The sequence below is a fragment of the Hordeum vulgare genome, chromosome 4H (assembly GCF_904849725.1).
Source record: "Hordeum vulgare subsp. vulgare chromosome 4H, MorexV3_pseudomolecules_assembly, whole genome shotgun sequence".
In the NCBI taxonomy this organism is placed as follows: domain Eukaryota; kingdom Viridiplantae; phylum Streptophyta; class Magnoliopsida; order Poales; family Poaceae; genus Hordeum; species Hordeum vulgare.
The window spans coordinates 532,056,456-532,076,531 of NC_058521.1; positions in this window are offsets into that span (position 1 = coordinate 532,056,456).

Sequence of the window (20,076 nt, forward strand, 5' to 3'; positions counted from 1 at the left end):
TCCAAGTTGATATATGAATATAGATCTTTCCCAAGCATGTGACGGTAGCCAAGAAAAAGGCAAAAATAGGGAATTGGTGATGATCACCATGACTCTTACAAGGGTAAAAAGTAAAGGTACAAGATAGGCCCTTCGCAGAGGGAAGCAGAGGTTGTCATGCGCTTTTGAGGTTTGGATGCGTGTCCTCTTAGTGCGGAGGAACGTCACTTTATATTGCCTCCTGTGATAAAGAACTTTATTATGCAGTTTGTCACTTTTATGTCTTCCTCACCACAGGTTCGTACAAAGCTTATTTTCCACACACTAATAGATCATACATATTAGAGAGCATTTTTTATTGCTTGCACCGATGACAACTTACTTGAAGGATCTTATTCAATCCATAGGTAGGTATGGTGGACTCTCATGGCAAAACTGGGTTGGAGGTTTATGGATGCACAAGTAGTATCTCTACTTGGTGCGGGAGTTTTGGCTAATATGAGGTGGAAGCAATCGTCACATGCTAAGGGATCTCTAATCATATAACATTGTTTGGAACCAAGCAAACACAATTCATTATGTTGTCTTCCTTGTCCAACATCTACTCCTAAGCATGTAATAGTTTGGTGAGTGCTCACAATTGTAAAAAGTGTCTAAGATGATATATTTATATGTGAACCTCTCTTTCCTTATTACTTCTTATTAATTGCAACAATGACTGAGGTCTATATTGATTTATTCTCAACAAGTTTCAATCATCATATGTGTCATAAGTGAAGTTATCACTTTACATAAGATCGTCTCATGATCTTTCATGCTATCGTTCTTTTCATACTTTTGATCATGGCACAAAGCAAAGCCCTTAACTAAGAAACTCATTATTATATAGCTCGTAAGCTCGAATACATCGGGGGAGAGACAAAAGTAAAAGACTCAAACTAAAAACTAAAGACTTATTCCTCTAAAAGAAGAAATAAAATCTGAAAAGGAAAGAACTAAAACAAAGGTAAAAGCAAAAGATATAAAGGTGATACGATACCAGGGCAACTCCCCCAAGCTTGGCAGAAGCCAAGGGGATTGCCCATACCATTACTTAGTTGTCTTCCTTTGGTGGTGATGGTGGTGTTGTTGTCGGAGTAGTCTTGAGCTTGTCTAATTTCCACTTGAGCAAAAAAATTTGCTCCCTTAGATCGTCAATTCCTCCTCAAATTTCAAGACTCTATGGCAAAGCTCCTGCTTACTCTCCTGCAAGAAACGAGAATGGATAAACAAGGTCTTAGGCTTCTTACTATGGTCAGGGAGGCTTGACTTCTTGAACTCCACATGGGTGATTGCAGGTTGAGTTAGAGGAGCCTCCTCTTCATCGGAACTCATTTGCTCCTTCCCTTTGGGCTCATAGTCCTCTTCCTCATCAGTGGTCCAGCCATATGGTTCCAAGTCCCCATTAATCCTAGAGTTAGCACGATCGTCAGCCACATAGATCTCTTCTTCTGAATCTTGAGAAGACATCTTGACCTAAATCTGCGGCAAACAACAAGCTCGAAAACAAAACAGAGGAAAATTGCGCGATACGGAAATCAAAACCTTCGGGCGACTATATATTGATTTTTCTGGGCCAGAAGGAGTCCTCTGCAAGAAAACGGAGTCCGGGAGGCACACAAGGTGCCCACAAGCTTGCCCACCGCCACCAGGGGGTGGTGGCGGAGTGGGCCCTTGTGGCTGCCTCGTTTGCTCTCCGAACTGGTTTTTCTTTTTCTAATTTCCCAAAAATTCAAAAACTGAGGAAAATTCCTATTGGAAAAGTATCGGAGTCCAATTTCTTGCCGAAACAGATACATCTTCATTTTCAAGGTCTGAAATAGGCTGATAAACATCCCTTATGTACTCCTGTGGAGTTATGACATTGATGATATTGGTCTCAACATTTATGGGAGTACCAGAGATGTAATGCTTGATTCTTGGCCCATTTACCACTCTAGGAAAATTTCCTTCCGTGTTATTGATTTTGATGGCACCGGAACGATATACTTCCTCGACAACATAGGGACCTTCCCATTTAGAGAGAAGCTTGCCTGCAAAGAATCTCAAACGAGAATTGTATAGCAAGACATAATCACCTACATTGAACTCTCGTTTCTGTATTCGTTTGTCGTGCCATCTCTTAACCTTTTCCTTGAACAACCTGGCATTGTCGTATGCATGGGCTCTCCATTCATCTAACGAGCTGATATCAAACAACTGCTTCTCACCGGCAAGATTGAAATCAAAGTTCAGATCTTTGATTGCCCAATAAGCTTTGTGTTCCAGCTCAAGAGGTAAATGACAGGACTTACGTAAACCATTTTATACGGTGACATGCCCATGGGATTCTTATAAGCAGTCCTATAAGCACATAGTGCATCGTCAAATTTGCTAGACCAGTTCTTTCGAGATCTATTGACGGTCTTTTGTAGGATCAACTTGATCTCCCTATTACTCAAGTCCACTTGACCACTAGACTGAGGATGATAAGGAGATGCAACTCTATGGTTGACATCATACTTAGCTAGCATCTTACGGAAAACACCATGAATGAAGTGTGAACCGCCATTAGTCATCAAGTATCTAGGGACTCCAAATCTTGGGAATATGACTTCTTTAAGCATCTTAATAGAGGTGTGGTGATCACCATTTTTAGTGGTGATAGCTTCTACCCACTTAGTAACGTAATCCACAGCAACTAAGATGTGAGTGTACCCATTGGAACTCGGGAAGGGTCCCATATAATCAAAGCCCCAGCCATTAAATGGTTCAATGACAAGTGAATAGTTCGTAGGCATTTCTTGACGCTTACTGATGTTCCCTATTCTTTGGCATTCGTCACAAGACAAGACAAACTTACGAGCATCCTTGAAGAGAGTGGGCCAATAGAAACCTGATTGCAATACCTTATGGGCAGTTCTATCTCCAGCATGGTGTCCTCCGTAGGCTTCGGAATGACACTTCTGCAAGATCTGTCCATGTTCATGTTCAGGCACACAACGTCTAATAACACCATCTACTCCTTCCTTATAAAGGTGAGGATCATCACAAAAGTAGTGTCTCAAATCAAAGAAGAATTTCTTCTTTTGCTGATAGGTGAAACTGGGTGGTATGTATTTGGCTACGATATAGTTTGCATAATCAGCATACCACGGTGCACTAAGTGAAGTGCGGATGACATTTAATTGCTCATCAGGAAAGCTGTCATCAATAGGTAGTGGGTCATCAAGGACATTCTCTAGCCTAGACAAGTTATCTACTACAGGGTTATTAGCACCCTTTCGGTCAACGACGTGCAAATCAAATTCCTGTAGCAGGAGAACCCATCTGATCAGCCTAGGCTTAGCGTCCTTCTTCTCCATGAGGTACTTAATAGCAGCATGATCAGAGTGAATAGTGACTTTGGAGTCAACTATGTAAGATCTGAACTTTTCACATGCAAACACGACTCCTAAAAATTCCTTCTCTGTAGTGGCATAGTTTCTTTGGGCACTGTCTAGAGTTTTACTAGCGTAGTGAATGACATTCAACTTCTTATCAACTCTTTGTCCTAGAACAGCACCAACAGCATAATCACTAGCGTCACACATGATTTCAAAGGGAAAGTTCCAGTCAGGTGGTTGAACAATAGGTGCGGTTATCAAAGCCTTCTTAAGTATTTCGAAAGCTTCCTCACAATCCTCATCAAAAACAAAAGGAACACCCTTCCGCAAGAGGTTGGTAAGAGGCCTAGAAATCTTAGAGAAGTCTTTAATGAACCTTCTATAGAAACCGGCATGACCTAGGAAACTTCGTATACCTCTGATATCTGTGGGGCAAGGCATTTTCTCAATTGCATCAACCTTAGCCTAATCAACTTCAATGCCTCTTTCAGAGATTTTGTGTCCTAAGACGATACCTTCATTAACCATAAAGTGGCACTTCTCCCAATTCAAGACGAGGTTGGTTTCTTCGCATCTCTGTAAGACTCGATCAAGGTTGCTGAGGCAATCATCAAAGGAAGACCCGTAAACGGAGAAGTCATCCATGAAAACCTCGATGATCTTTTCACAAAAGTCAGAGAATATAGCCATCATACATCTTTGGAAGGTGGCAGGTGCATTACATAAGCCAAAAGGCATACGTCTATAGGCAAAGGTACCAAAAGGGCAGGTGAAAGTGGTTTTCTCTTGATCAGATTGTGCAACAGGTATCTGCGAGAAACCTGAATAACCGTCTAGAAAGCAGAAGTGAGTGTGTTTTGATAGCCTTTCTAGCATTTGGCCGATGAACGGCAAAGGATAATGATCTTTCCTGGTTGCCTTGTTCAGTTTCGAGAAGTCTATCACCATTCTATAGCCGGTAATAATCCTTTGTGGGATTAGTTCATCCTTATCATTAGAAACGACGGTGATACCTCCCTTCTTAGGTACGCAATGTACTGGACTTACCCAATCACTATGAGCAACAGGATAAATGATTCCTGCTTCCAGAAGCTTTAATATTTCTTTTCTAACGACCTCTTTCATCTTAGGATTTAATCTCCTTTGATGATCAGCAACTGGTTTAAAGTCCTGATCGGTTTTAATCTTGTGCTGACATAGAGTAGGACTAATACCCTTAAGATCATCAAGAGTATATCCAATAGCAGCGCGGTGCTTCCTCGGAGTTTTTAGTAACTTCTTCTCTTCGCGCTCTGTGAGGAGAGCACTAATAATGACATGATATATCTCCTTCTCATCAAGATAGGCATACTTAAGAGTATCCGACAACTGTTTAAGCTCGAACACAGGACCACCCTTTGGCGGGGGAGGATCCCCAAGCAGTTCAACAGGCAGATTATTCTTGAGAATAGGATATTGTTCTAAGACAATTTTATCTATCTCATCTCTCTCCTCCATATGCATATAATTTTCATGCTCAAGCAAATATTGCTCTAAAGGATCTTTAGGAGGTACGGCAATAGAGGCAAGAGAAATGATGTCATCCCTACCAGACGACTCTCTTTCATGGGTTTGTCTTCCAAACTTGGAGAAGTTAAATTCATGAGACACACCCTCAAAACTTACTGTGACAGTCTGCTTAATGCAATCAATGTGAGCATTGACAGTGTTGAGAAAGGGTCTACCAAATATGATGGGACAAAAGCTATCTTGTGCAGTACCAAGGACGAGGAAATCAGTAGGATACTTCGTCTTACCACACATGACTTCTACGTCTCTCACAATTCCGAGAGGGCAGATAGTGTCTCTATTAGCTAACGTAATAGTGACATCAATGGGTTCTAACTCAGGTGCAATTTCATCTTTGATTTCATCATATAGAGAATGGGGTATTGCACTAACACTAGTCCCATATCACATAAACCATGGTAACAGTGATCTCCTATCTTAACAGAAACAACGGGCATGCCAACTACATGTCCGTATTTTTCTTTCGCGTGAGGTTTAACAATTCTAGCAGAGTCCTCACAGAATTTGATAACATGCCCGTCTATGTCTTTGGCCAAGAGATCTTTGATAATAGCAACACTAGGTTCAACTCTAATCTCTTCAGGGGGTGCAAGTGGTCTAATGTAACCCCTACGTATCACAGTTGGAGCTTCAGAATAATCCTTCATCTTAGCAGGGTATGGTGGTTTCTCAGTGTAAGCACAAGGAACAACAGGATCACTAAAAGCTATGATTTTCTCCTCAACTAGATTGGTTTTGGCTATGTTGCTTTCTACAGGAGGATGATATTTAAACCACTTCTCTTTGGGAAGATCAATATGAGCAGCAAAAGACTCACAAACAGAAGCTACTATCTCAGAATCAAGTCCATACTTAGCGCTAAAATCTCTAGAAGTGTTTGTCTCAACAAAAGATTTAACGCAATCAAACTGGAAATTCATACCTGACTCCTTACCTTCCTCCAGCTCCCAATCTTCAGAGTTGTGTTTGATTCTCTCCAATAAATTCCACTTGCGATCAATATCCTTCTTCATAAAAGAACTGGAACAAGAAGTGTCAAGCATGGTACGATCTTCATGAGAAAGCCGAGCATAAAAATTTTGAGTGATGATTTCTCTCGAGAGCTCAAGATTGGGGCATGAATATAGCATTGATTTAAGCCTCCCCCAAGCTTGAGCTATGCTTTCCCTGTCACGAGGCCAAAAGTTATAAGTAAAGTTCCGATCACGATGTACTAAATGCATAGGATAGAACTTTTGATGAAATTCCAATTTCAACCGATTGTAGCCCCATGATCCAGCATCATCACATAGCCTAGTCAACGCCTTATCCTTCAAAGATAAAGGAAAGACTTTCTTATTTACCTCATCCTCGGGCAAACCTGCAAGCTTAAATAAACCACAAACTTCATCTACAAAGATCAGATGCAAGTCTGGATGTGAAGATCCATCTCCTGTGAAAGGATTAGCCAGCAGTTTCTCAAGCATACTCGAAGGTTTTTCATAAAGGATATTTTCAGTAGGTACCTCAGGTTGAGGAGAAACTCCTCGTGCTTCCGTTCGTGGTGAAGATACCCCGAACAAACTCCTCAAAGGAAAAGTTTCCATAGTGACAAGTGACAATAAATTTCAGCACAGTATATAAATGTTTCCTTACCAATTTCCACTTACCAATGGCGCTTCACTTCCCGGCAACGGCGCCAGAAATGAGTCTTTATGACCCACAAGTATAGGGGATCAATTGTAGTCCTTTCGATAAGTAAGAGTGTCGAACCCAACGAGGAGCAGAAGGCTCTGATAAACGGATTTCAGCAAGGTAATAACTGCAAGCACTGAAAGTAGCGGTAACAAGTGATTGTGTAGCGAGGTGAAACGTAGCAAGCAAAGAGTAACAAGTAGTAGCAATGGTGCAGCAAGTGGCCCAATCCCTTTTGTAGCAAGGGACAAGCATGAACAAAGTCTTATAGGAGGAAAAATGCTCCCGAGGACACACAGGAATTTCTCTCATGCTAGTTTCATCATGTTCATATGATTCGCGTTCGTTACTTTGATAGTTTGATATGTGGGTGGACCGGCGCTTGGGTACTGCCCTTACTTGGACAAGCATCCCACTTATGGTTAACCTCTCTCACAAGCATCCGCAACTACAAAAGAAGAATTAAGACAAAGTCTAACCATAGCATTAAACTAGTGGATCCAAATCAGCCCCTCATGAAGCAACGCATAGACTGGGGTTTAAGCTTCTGTCACTCTAGCAACCCATCATCTACTTACTACTTCCCAATGCCTTCCTCTAAGCCCAAATATGGTGAAGTGTTATGTAGTCGACGTTCACATAACACCACTAGAGGAAAAAACAACATACAACATATCAAAATACCGAACAAATATCAAATTCACATGACTATTATTAACATGACTTATCCCATGTCCTCAGGAACAAAAGTAACTACTCACAAGACATAATCATAATCATGATCAGATGTGTAATGAATAGCATCAAGGATCTGAACATAAACTCTTCCACCAAGTAATCCAACTAGCGTCAACTACAAAGAGTAATCAACACTACTAGCAACCTTACAAGTACCAATCGGAGTTGCGAGACGAAGATTGGTTACAAGAGATGAACTAGGGATTGGAGAGGAGATGGTGCTGATGAAGATGTTGATGAAGATGCCTCCCCTCCGACGAGAGGAGTGTTGGTGATGACGATGGCGACGATTCCCCCCTCCGGGAGGGAAGTTTCCCTGGCAGGATCGTCCTGCCGGAGCTCTAGATTGGATCTGCTCAAATTCCGCCTTGTGGCGGCGGCGAACCCACGAAAAAGCTCCCGATTGATTTTTTTTTCCAGACCAGGACGCTTCATATAGCAAAAGAGGGGGGCTAGTGGGCCTTCAGGCAGCCCACAAGCCTGCCCTGCTGTGACAGCCCGATGCCGATGTTCCAGAAGATTCCCCCCTTTATCCCGTTTTCGTCGTGTGTCTATTTTATTTTGTCGCATCATCATTGCATCATTCGCATCATCTGCATTGCATCGGCACCCCGTTGCCGCCAGTTTTCAAAAACTTGCATCCGTTGTTATTTGCCGGTTCACGTTGTTGTCCGTTCTGAGCCCGACCGCACCCGCACGCACCCGCGGCATCGTCGAAACCTTGTTTTAAAGTGTGCGTAAAACTTTCTTCGATTGAGCTGGAACATATTGTGCGGCATTAATTTCGTGTAGGTAGGCCGTCCGTCAAATTTCATCGCGATCGGAGCTCGTTTGTTACTCGTGTCGTTTAATTTTATAGCGGCACTATAGCCGGTCAATTGTCGGACGTTTTGGTATTTTAAACTCTGTCAACGGGTTGCCTGTTTTCCGTGTCATCTCTCCCTAGCGCCTCTGAACAGTGCACCGCTCCTACGCGCAACCTGCTCCGAAAACCTCCCGGTGCCCGAAACACACGGTTGTGACCGTTGGATCCGGTTCAACCCCGTAATACCACAAACCATCATCGGTTTGTCCATTGGACTCCCTAACCTAGTTATCTTGACCATCCGCTCTAAATCAGAGGGTTGAGATAGACCTAAGCTTAGCCCACCTAATTATTTAAGCAACCAACCCTAGCCCTAGCCTGTCCCATCCAACAATCCCCCGCAGCGCCGCCGCTCATTTTGTCCCTCCTCGGGATCGTCCCGATCCAGATCCAGCGGAGATGCCTATTTTTTTCTCCTTGATTTCAGCAGCAACCCAACCAACGAGTTCCTCCTGATCCACCCCATCCCGTGTGCCCGAGCGGACAAGCAGCCCCCTCAGTCCCGAGCGGATGCGTCCAACATCAGCTGCAGCGCCAGCAAGCAAGCAGCACCGTGTCGGAGCCACCGCTCGCCGGAGCTCTGCCGTTCCCGTGCGGGATCTCCTCGGCCAGAACCAGCGCCAAGGCCAGTTACCTCGCGTATGCTAATCCCTCTTCTTTCTCCTTCCCTCTCCTTCCTCATCTAATTCTTGTCTTCTCTTCTCTGCTTGTTTTCCCCTGTCAGGATCATGACAAAGGTTGCTGCAGCCCCGCCATGGATGCCTTGCTGCCATGCAGCTCGTCGTCCGCCGTCGTTCTCCAATGGATCCGGTCGAGGCTCGCTAGATACGCCCGTTCCCGGCTTCTGTCAGCCCTACCGGAGGCCACCATGCCCTTGGTCGCCGTCGAAGCTCTGCACAGCTGCTGTCCTACTTTGACAGTTGTAGATGCAGGGGTCGATGAGCGCCTCGCTCCCCATCTGCTCCGCCCGCGCCATCTCACGGGAGAACTCCGACACGGCTGGATCCGGCCGGCTCCTTCCATTCCCAGCCTCCCAGCCCGCTATCTTCGCCGGAGCATCGCGTCGCCGGCCCTAGTTCCCCGTTGAGAGCAGCCAAAGTCGCCCCCTGTACGTGCTAGTTTCAGCAAGGTACAGAAACATACCCTGTTTCAGATTCAGTCGTGTTCAGGTTCAGTTCAGTGCGGTCCTTGTTCATCTAGCATATGTATTCTATAACACGATCAGATGCCTAGCCGAGTTGGTTATCTCAGCAGTTTTGCACCTGCGAGATCTTGGGTTCGAGTCCCAGGCAACCCAATTTTTGCGTGTGGTATTCTAAATTTATTCCTAGGCACCACACTTCACCCACAGCCACACTTAGGCCATGATACAGGCTCTAGCCTAGTGGACAGCGCCACTCTTTGCAACCCAAGCGACCAGGGGATCGAATCCCTGGGAGCCCTTTTTTCGTTGTTTCCATCTTTTTGAGGGAGAATAGATCGCCCTATGCACATCATAGTAACTCTGCACTCTTTCGACCGTGCCCTGTTTCGGCCCGTGTAGGGTTTTCTTTTTTTTATGCCTCCGATTTATTTCCTTTTCACAAAAGCATTGATTTAAAAACTACCGTAGATTTTAAACTGTGCATCGGTTCGGAGCAAGCTGTATATGTAAAACATGTAGAATTTTGCGTAGAGTAATATTTTCCAACTCTCATGCATAATTAGAACTGTTTAGTGTGATGTTTGCATCGGTTTGCGTGTCGACGTGTCGAAAACGGTTTAGGTCGTAACTATTCATTCGTAGCTCCGTTGGAGATGTGCCATATATGTAAATGGACCAGAACGACGAGTAAAATCACGTGAACCACTTTGTTTCGCCGTTTAACAAACATAAAATGTGGTTAGGACAAATCTGGACAGAATTAAGATTTAACACGTGGGGTCATTTCGGAGATGCTATATTTCGTTTCCGGTCTCATTTAAAATGCCTAGCTAGGTAGATTTAATTTGTGATTCACCCCTTGCCATGTCTAACAACATTTAATACTGTCGTGTACCTAATCGAGATAGAACTAAATAATCCGTATGTGGAGTTTCGTCAATATGCAATTCGTTGCATATTGAACTTCACTTAATGTGTAGTGTTTGATTGTTGTGATTGTCATGCCTTGCATTAGACCGTTCATGCATCATTTGTGTTGTGCATCATGTGGTGTATATCGTGTGTTGATTCTCTTTCCGGTTTCCTTGGTCTCGATAGAGTTCCGCAAGCGTGTCGGATTGTGAGGGCCCGTTCGACTACGTCGGTTCGTCTGCTTCACGGAGACATTCTTCTTTCAAGCGGGATCTCAGGCAAGATGACCATTTCCCTAGATACCATTACTATCATTGCCATGCTAGCTTATCGCTTCTATCGTTTATGTCTCATTGCCTAGCACATGTTTAATATCAGCCTCTCAACAATGCCATGAAACCATCAACCTGTTCGACCTAGCAAACCACTGATTGGCTATGTTACTGCTTGCTTAACCCTGTGTTAGCGTTGCTAGTTGCAGGTGCAGATGCTTCCATGTGAAAGCATGGGTTCCTTGTTATATCACCATATTAAATGCTATTTAATTTAATGCACCTATATACTTGGTAAAAGGTGGAAGGCTCGGCCTTTCTAGCCTGGTGTTTTGTTCCACCTTTGCCCCCTTAGTTTCCGGCTACCGGTGTTATGTTCCATAATTGAGCGCTCCTAACACGATCGGGGTTGTTATGGGGACCCCCTTGATAATTCGTTTTAGATTAAAGCTGGTCTGGCAAGGCCCAACATTGGTACTACATTTTCCTAATCACCTAATAAAATTGCATAGGGACTTTCCGGACCCCGAGGATAATTTAACCAACCCCCGGGCCAGTGCTCCTCATGAGTGTTGGTCCAAAACAGAGCAGCTTATTAACGCTACCCGGGGCAACTCGGCGTTTGGCGTGGTAACCATCGCTCATCCGTCATGTCCTGAGAACGAGGTACGCGACTCCTATCGGGATCGTCGACACGTCGGGCGGCCTTGGTGGATTAGTTTTACCTTTGACGAGATATCTTGTGCATCGGGATTCCGGTGATGCTTTGGGTAATCTCAGAGTTGAGGTTTTCCACTAGGGAATCCGACGAGATCGCGAGCTTCGTGATTGAGGATTTCTATGTGGCTTGTGGTAATTTGTGATGGACTAGTTGGAGCACCCCTGCAGGGTTAAATCTTTCGAAAAGCCGTGCCCGCGGTTAAGTGGCAACGTGGAAACTTTGTTTAACACTGGTTCTAGATAACTTGAAGTTAACTTAATTAAAAGTTGCCAATTGTATGCGTAACCGTGACTGTCTCTTTCGTGAGTTCCTTCTCCGATCGAGGACACGGTGGGGTTATGTCTGACGTAGGTAGGTGTTCAGGATCATTCATTTGATCATCAGTAGTCACGTCCGTTATGCATAGATCTTCCCCCTCTTATTTCTTGTACTCGTAAGATTAGCCACCAAATATGTGCTTAGCCGCTGCTGCAACCTCACCACTTAACCATGCCTCACCCATTAAGTTTTGCTAGTCTTGATACCTTTGGAAATGAGATTGCTGAGTCCCCTGTGGCTAACAAATTACTACAACACCAGTTGCAGGTACAGGTAAAGTTTACTTGATGCGAGCGCGTTGATTGATCATTTGGAGTTGCTTCTTCTTCTTCTTCTTCTTCGATCTAGGATGGGTTCCAGGCCGGCAGCCTGGGATAGCAAGGATGGACGTCATTCTTCTTTTGTCGTTTGTTTTCATCCGTAGTCGGACCCTGCTCTTACTCTTGATGATTATGTAATGTACTGATATGATTCTGATGTAGCTTGTGACGAGTGTAAGCCAACTCTTTATATATCTCTTCTTTTCAGTACATGTACTTGTAACGATATCCATTCTTGCGACAAGACGAGATGCGCTTCTATCCCTGACGAGGCCCTCATGCCAAATTGAGGATAGGGTCGCATCTTGGGCGTGACAAGTTGGTATCAGAGCAGTACCGACCTAGGAGCCCCCTTGATTGATCGAACTTGGCCGAGTCGAGTCTAGTGAAAAACTGATTTGAGTCTAGTTATATATTGGAGAGTAGGATTCTTTTTTCTCCTCTTCTATGCTCTGGTGCGGAATCTTGACGTAATAATTTATTCTACTCCTCTTCTCGCTCAAATTTTCTTTAGGATCACGCGGATATTCTTGCGATCTGTATGATGCCGATGTGACGGAGTTCTGTCTTGGTGCCTCCTATATGCTTTAAGTTTCAGGGGAGTTGAGCTCCAGGGGATTCTTGAGCACATCGCTATCATTCAGATTTCTTAGTATCTCAAGACGAAGGATGTTCGTAATTGCTTCAATACTAGTAGTGGCGAGATAACCCCGATGTCCCCAGTACTGGTGCAGATTGTTCGGGAGTACTGCCATACTTTGTATCGTTGTGATCACGAGGGTCTGTTGTTGATGAAGATCCGAGATTCTGGTTGTGTGTTGACGGATGTGATACAGGTGACGGGTTAGTATAGGAGTTGTGTGATATTACTCCTTGTATCCGTGTACCAGATTGCATGACCAGAAATTTCGGGAATTCATAGGTGGGAATTCAGGTAGTTGCTTATAGGACAATCTTCCAACAAATGCATGATGTTAGGTTGGGGTTCGACATCTAGTGGATTCGTTTGTTCACGGTCGACTTACAGCGGTACACGTTGTGTCTTAAAGAGTCCTTGTAGCTTGCTACGACTCGGGGACGCTTCGTATGTCGGGTGCACTGCCTTGCACTTGATGGCTACTGTAAAATCGACCTCGTGCGATCCTGTCTACGAAAATATCGGACAAAATCTTACTCATGAGTTTGTTCTGGCTTGTTTCATAAGCCTCATCCTTTGTTTTGTTGAATATGGTAATTCAAGTTGCTTCGATGTCAAGTGGTGATTTCAGATCTTTCCTAATCTGTGTTCTCATATTTTTATGTGAATGCAAATTCTTTGCTCAATCAGATCATCTTATCAATTCTTTTCAACCGGAGTCGTCATGTTAATTCTTTTCCAACCGGTGTGTTTCTCTTCAAGTGAATTCCATCCTCTCCTATTTTGCAAGATCATTCTCTCATTTTATTCCGGAGTTCATCCCATCTGTCCCAAGTAGTCTTGTTTTTCCCGCCCTCCCACCCTTTTTCTTATGTGATTCAATTTTCATCCAAGAGTTTTCTTTTCATTGTGCTTTCATTGTCTGTTCTTTCTCTCTTACCCGGTGATTCATTGTGAAGATTCTTAGGAGATTCGTGTCATATTTATTCAATCTTGTCATCTTTTCCGGTGAATTTAATTCAGTTGTCCGTGTTCATCATATCCTTTTCATCCTCGTAAATTCTTTCCCATGTTGGAAATTCTTATGAGCCTATCTTGTTACTAATTCCTCCCTCTTTCTATCCGGAGTGTTAAAGATATTTCAGGTGTTCTAGTTTTCAATCCTTCAGTTATTTCGAGGTGCTAACCTCATCTAGTTTTCTATTTACCGATGCAATATCTCTCTTTCTAGCAATTTTTCTAACGGTGGTTTCTTTGAGTGGGCCCATAACCCACAGGTTTTTCCCAGGATTTGTTATAGCTCTTCTAATCTTCCAGAGATCATTAATTCTTTTCAACTATGACGTAAGTATGAATTTCATCAGTCATATCCCTTCTTCAAGTTCTATTTGAATTAATTCTCATATTTGGCTCAACCTTTCATTCTTGTTTATTCCGGAGTGTCTCAGCTATTCTTGGTGTTGTTCCTCGTCGTCATTCTCAGCTTGCAATTCGAAGGAGTGTTTTTCTCAATCTTGGTCCATTCTCTTCAGATTCATCATTTCAGCCTGGTGCCATCATCTTAATTGTTCCAATCATGAGTAATCCCTTTCTTGCGACCCGGTGCATTTCTGAGTTGTTTTATTTCTCGTTCCTCCGAAGGCCGTCATTTTAGAAGACTTCTTCATTCTCAGCTTTCAGCTTTCGTTCTCTAATTCTTCTCAATTGTTGTCTCTTCGTTTGTCTCTCAATTATTCCGGTGCCTTGTTCTAGTTTTCTCTCAGGTGGCTCATGATCTCTTCATTCTCTTGTATCTCCAGACATTCATGGTTGCCTCGTTCATTTCAATTCTCGCCGGTGTTTTTTTGCAACATTTCTTCTAGTTTGTGCTTTATCTATCTCTCTTTAATCTTTTCAAGAGGAATAAGTTGTATGCTAGATCCGTTGCTTGTCATCAATTAAACTTGATGAAGGATAAGCATAACATAATTCTTATTCTTGTTCATAGTAATCTGAATTCTTCTTCCGGAGTGGCTCTTGATATCAATTCCTTTTCTCAAGCGCTTATCTTTCTTTTCCGGAGTACCAAGTTCTTTTAGTATCTCTTTGTGAGGCTTCTTCTAAATCCTGGCAAGGTCATAATCTTATTCTTTTCTACCTTGTTATGTTTGCATCAATCATTCGTATACGGAGGTCCTTGTGGTTCATCAAGGTTTCAATTCATTCTCAAGTGTTCTTCAAGATTCTTGTTGGAGTTCCTCAAGCATTCTTTCCCTTGCATTTATATGTGCAATTGTTCTTCCTTTATCCTTTGAGGTGGTATTATAGCATTCTTGTTAGTGTAGGAGCCTCGAAGAGATTTCCTTTCAAGAATGAGATATTTAAACCCACCAAATTCTATGATCATGAGATATTTCCAACCCATGATTTCTTCATTGAGCTATCTTGATTTGGATTTCACCTAAGTTTTTCGTATGGATTGTTGTTATCATGGTGCTTGTCATTAATCCAAGTTCTCAATGTATCCTCTTGGCGAAGAAGTGTTCATATCTTGTTGCTCCCAATCTATCCTAGTTCCTTTTAGTGCTTGGTTGTCACCTCATAAATGTTGAGATGATTTTCACAAGTCCACTACAATCTTGTCCTTTTCGTTGTTGGTTTTCCAACTACTCTGTCTATTCTCTATCTGGAGGCTCTTCAATTCTATCGTGATGATAGTTGTCATTTCTTTCTTCATTCTCTTCTTCCGTATGAGCTAGTTCCTATTCTATTGTTCTGGAGGCTTTGTGATATTGCTCTTTTGGGTCAATCTTGTTGTTCTATCAAGATTGTGGTGTTCCCTTGCTCTATTTACTTGTTTGTTATGTATATTGTCTAATTCTCTCTTCTTATCGAATTTTTTGTCCCATTTTCCTACCGAAGTGCTGCCAAAATTTTCCGTGAATTCCTTCTTGTTTCTCATATCATTCCTCACCGCTTTGCAACCTTCAAGGATCGTTGGTTTCACTCGTTTGTCAAAGAAGCGACTAAGTTTTGCCTCTTGTTCTTTCTCATCCTCTCCCCCTTTCATTCTTGGATCTCGGGGCGAGATCCTCTTGTAGTGTAGGAGAGTTGTGACAACCCGATGCCGACGTCCAGAAGATTCCCCCCTTTATCCCATTTTTGTCGTGTGTCTATTTTATTTTGTCGCATCATCATTGCATCATTCGCATCATCTGCATTGCATCGGCACCCCGTTGCCGCCAATTTTCCAAAACCTGCATCCATTGTTATTTGCCGGTTCACGTCGTTGTCCGTTCTGAGCCCGACCGCACCCGCACGCGCCCGCGGCTTCGTCGAAACCTTGTTTTAAAGTGTGCGTAAAACTTTCTCCGATTGAGCTGGAACTTGGTGTGCGGTATTAATTTAGTGTAGGTAGGCCGTGCGTCAAATTTCATCGCGATCGGAGCTCGTTTGTTACCCGTGCCGTTTATCATATAGCGGCACTATAGCCGGTCAATTGTCGGACGTTTCGGTATTTTAAACTCTGTCACCGGGTTGCCTGTTTTTCCGTGTCATCTCCGCCTAGCGCCTCTGTACAGTGCACCGCCCCTACGCGCAACCTGGTCCGAAAACCTCCCGGTGCCCGAAACACACGGTTGTGACCGTTGGATCCGGTTCAACCCCGTAATACCGCAAACCATCATCGGTTTGTCCATTGGACTCCCTAACCTAGTTATGTCGACCATCCGCTCTAAATCAGAGGGTTGAGATAGACCTAAGCTTAGCCCACCTAATTATTTAAGCAACCAGCCCTAGCCCTAGCCTGTCCCATCCAACAATCCCCCGCAGCACTGCTGCTCATTTTGTCCCTCCTCGGGATCGTCCCGATCCAGATCCAACGCAGATGCCTATTTTTTCTCCTTGATTTCAGCAGCAACCCAACCAACGAGTTCCTCCTGATCCACCCCATCCCCTGTGCCCGAGCGGACACGCAGCCCCCTCAGTCCCGAGCGGATGCATCCAATATCAGCTGCAGCGCCAGCAAGCAAGTAGCACCGTGCCGGAGCCACCGCTCGCCGGAGCTCTGCCGTTCCCGTGCGGGATCTCCTCGGCCAGAACCAGCGCCAAGGCCAGTTACCTCGCGTATGCTAATCCCTCTTCTTTCTCCTTCCCTCTCCTTCCTCATCTAATTCTTCTCTTCTCTTCTCTTCTCTCCTTGTTTTCCCCTGTCAGGATCATGACAAAGGTTGCTGCAGCCCCGCCATCGATGCCTTGCTGCCATGCAGCTCGCCGTCCGTCGTCGTTCTCCAATGGATCTGGTCGAGGCTCGCTAGATACGCCCGTTCCCGGCTTCTGTCAGCCCTACCGGAGGCCACCATGCCCTTGGTCGTCGTCGAAGCTCTGCACAGCTGTTGTCCTACTTTGACAGTTGCAGATGCAGGGGACGATGAGCGCCTCGCTCCCCATCTGCTCCGCCCGCGCCAGCTCACGGGAGAACTCCGACACTGCCGGATCTGGCCGGCTCCTTCCATTCCCGGCCTCCCAGCCCGCTGTCTTCGCCGGAGCATCGCGCCGCCGGCCCTAGTTCCCCCTTGAGAGCAGCCAAAGTCGCCTCTTGTACGTGCTAGTTTCAGCAAGGTACAGAAACATACCCTGTTTCAGATTCAGTCTTGTTCAGGTTCAGTTCAGTGCGGTCCTTGTTCATCTAGCGTATGTATTCTATACCACGATCAGATGCCTAGCCGAGTTGGTTATCTCAGCAGTTTTGCACCTGCGAGATCCTGGGTTTGAGTCCGAGGCAACCCAATTTTTGCGTGTGGTATTCTAAATTTATTCCTTTAGCCTAGTGGACAGCGCCACTCTTTGCAACCAGGCGACCAGGGGATCGAATCCCTGGGAGCCCTTTTTTTCGTCGTTTCCATCTTTTTGAGGGAGAATAGATCGCCCTATGCACATCATAGTAACTCTGCACTCTTTCGACCGTGCCCTGTTTCGGCCCATGTAGGGTTTTCTTTTTTTTATGCCTGTGATTTATTTCCTTTTCACAAAAGCATTGATTTAAAAACTATCGTAGATTTTAAACTGTGCATCGGATCGGAGCAAGCTGTATATGTAAAACATGTAGAATTTTGCGTAGAGTAATATTTTCCAACTCTCATGCATAATTAGAACTGTTTAGTGTGATGTTTTCATCGGTTTGCGTGTCGACGTGTTGAAAACGGTTTAGGTCGTAACTATTCGTCCGTAGCTCCGTTGGAGATGTGCCATATATGTAAATGGACCAGAACGAGGATTAGAATCACGTGAACCACTTTGTTTCGCTGTTTAACAAACATAAAATGTGGTTAGGACAAATCTGGAAAGAATTAAGATTTAACACATGGGGTCATTTTGGAGATGCTATATTTCATTTCTGGTCTCATTTAAAATGCCTAGCTAGGTAGATTAATTTGTGCTTCACCCCTTGCCATGTCTAACAACATTTAATATTGTCGTGTACCTAATCGAGATAGAACTAAATAAACCGTATTTGGAGTTTCGTCAATATGCAATTCGTTGCATATTGAACTTCACTTAATGTGTAGTGTTTGATTGTCGTGATTGTCATGCCTTGCATTAGACCGTTCATGCATCATTTGTGTTATGCATCGTGTGGTGTATATCGTGTGTTGATTCTCTTTCCGGTTTCCTTCATCTCGATAGAGTTCCGCAAGCGTGTCGGATTGTGAGGGCCCGTTCGACTACGTCGGTTCGTCTGCTTCACGGAGACATTCTTCTTCCAAGCGGGATCTCAGGCAAGATGACCATTTCCCCAGATACCATTACTATCATTGCCATGCTAGCTTATCGCTTCTATCGTTTATATCTCGTTGCCTACCACATGTTTAATATTAGCCTCTCAACAATGCCATGAAACCTTCAACCTGTTCGACCTAGCAAACCACTGATTGGCTATGTTACTACTTGCTTAACCCTGTGTTAGCGTTGCTAGTTGCAGGTGCAGATCCTTCCATGTGAAAGCATGGGTTCCTTGTTATATCACCATATTTAATGCTATTTAATTTAATGCACCTATATACTTGGTAAAAGGTGGAAGGCTCGGCCTTTCCAGCCTGGTGTTTTGTTCCACCTTTGCCCCCTTAGTTTCCGGCTACCGGTGTTATGTTCCATAATTGAGCGCTCCTAACACGATCAGGGTTGTTATGGGGACCCCCTTGATAATTCGTTTTAGATTAAAGCTGGTCTGGCAAGGCCCAACATTGGTACTACATTTGCCTAATCACCTAATAAAATTGCATAGGGACTTTCCGGACCCCGAGGATAATTTAACCAACCCCCGGGCCAGTGCTCCTCATGAGTGTTGGTCCAAAACAGAGCAGCTTATTAACGCTACCCGGGGCAACTCGACGTTTGGCGTGGTAACCATCGCTCATCCGTCGTGTCCTGAGAACGAGGTACGCGACTCGTATCAGGATCGTCGACACGTCGGGCGGCCTTGGTGGATTAGTTTTACCTTTGACGAGATATCTTGTGCATCGGGATTCCGGTGATGCTTTGGGTAATCTCAGAGTTGAGGTTTTCCACTAGGGAATCCGACGAGATCGCGAGCTTCGTGATTGAGGATTTCTATGTGGCTTGTGGTAATTTGTGATGGACTAGTTGGAGCACCCCTGCAGGGTTAAATCTTTCGGAAAGCCGTGCCCGCGGTTAAGTGGCAACGTGGAAACTTTTTTTAACATTGGTTCTAGATAACTCGAAGTTAACTTAATTAAAACTTGCCAACTGTGTGCGTAACCGTGACTATCTCTTTCGTGAGTTCCTTCTCCGATCGAGGACACGGTGGGGTTATGTCTGACGTAGGTAGGTATTCAGGATCATTCATTTGATCATCAGTAGTCACGTCCGTTATGCGTAGATCTTCCCCCTCTTATTTCTTGTACTCGTAAGATTAGCCACCAAATATGTGCTTAGCCGCTACTGCAACCTCACCACTTAACCATGCCTCACCCATTAAGTTTTGCTAGTCTTGATACCTTTGGAAATGAGATTGCTGAGTCCCCTGTGGCTCACAGATTACAACACCATTTGCATGTACAGGTAAAGGTTACTTGACGCGAGCGCGTTGATTGTTCATTTGGAGTTGCTTCTTCTTCTTCTTCTTCGTGGATCTAGGATGGGTTCCAGGGCGGCAGCCTGGGATAGCAAGGATGGACGTCGTTCTTCTTTTGTCGTTTGTTTTCGTCCGTAGTCGGACCCTGCTCTTACTCTTGATGATTATGTAATGTACTGATGTGACTCTGATGTAGCTTGTGGCGAGTGTAAGCCAACTCTTTATATATCTCTTCTTTTCAGTACATGTACTTGTAACGATATCCATTTTTGCGACACGACGAGATGCGCTTCTATCCCTGACGAGGCCCTCGTGCCAAATTGAGGATAGGGTCGCATCTTGGGCGTGACACCTGCGCCATCAGGGGGTGGTGGCGGTGGGCAAGCTTGTGGGGCCCTGGTGGCCCCCCTCCGGTAGTTCTTTCGCCCAGTATTTTTAATATATTCCAGAA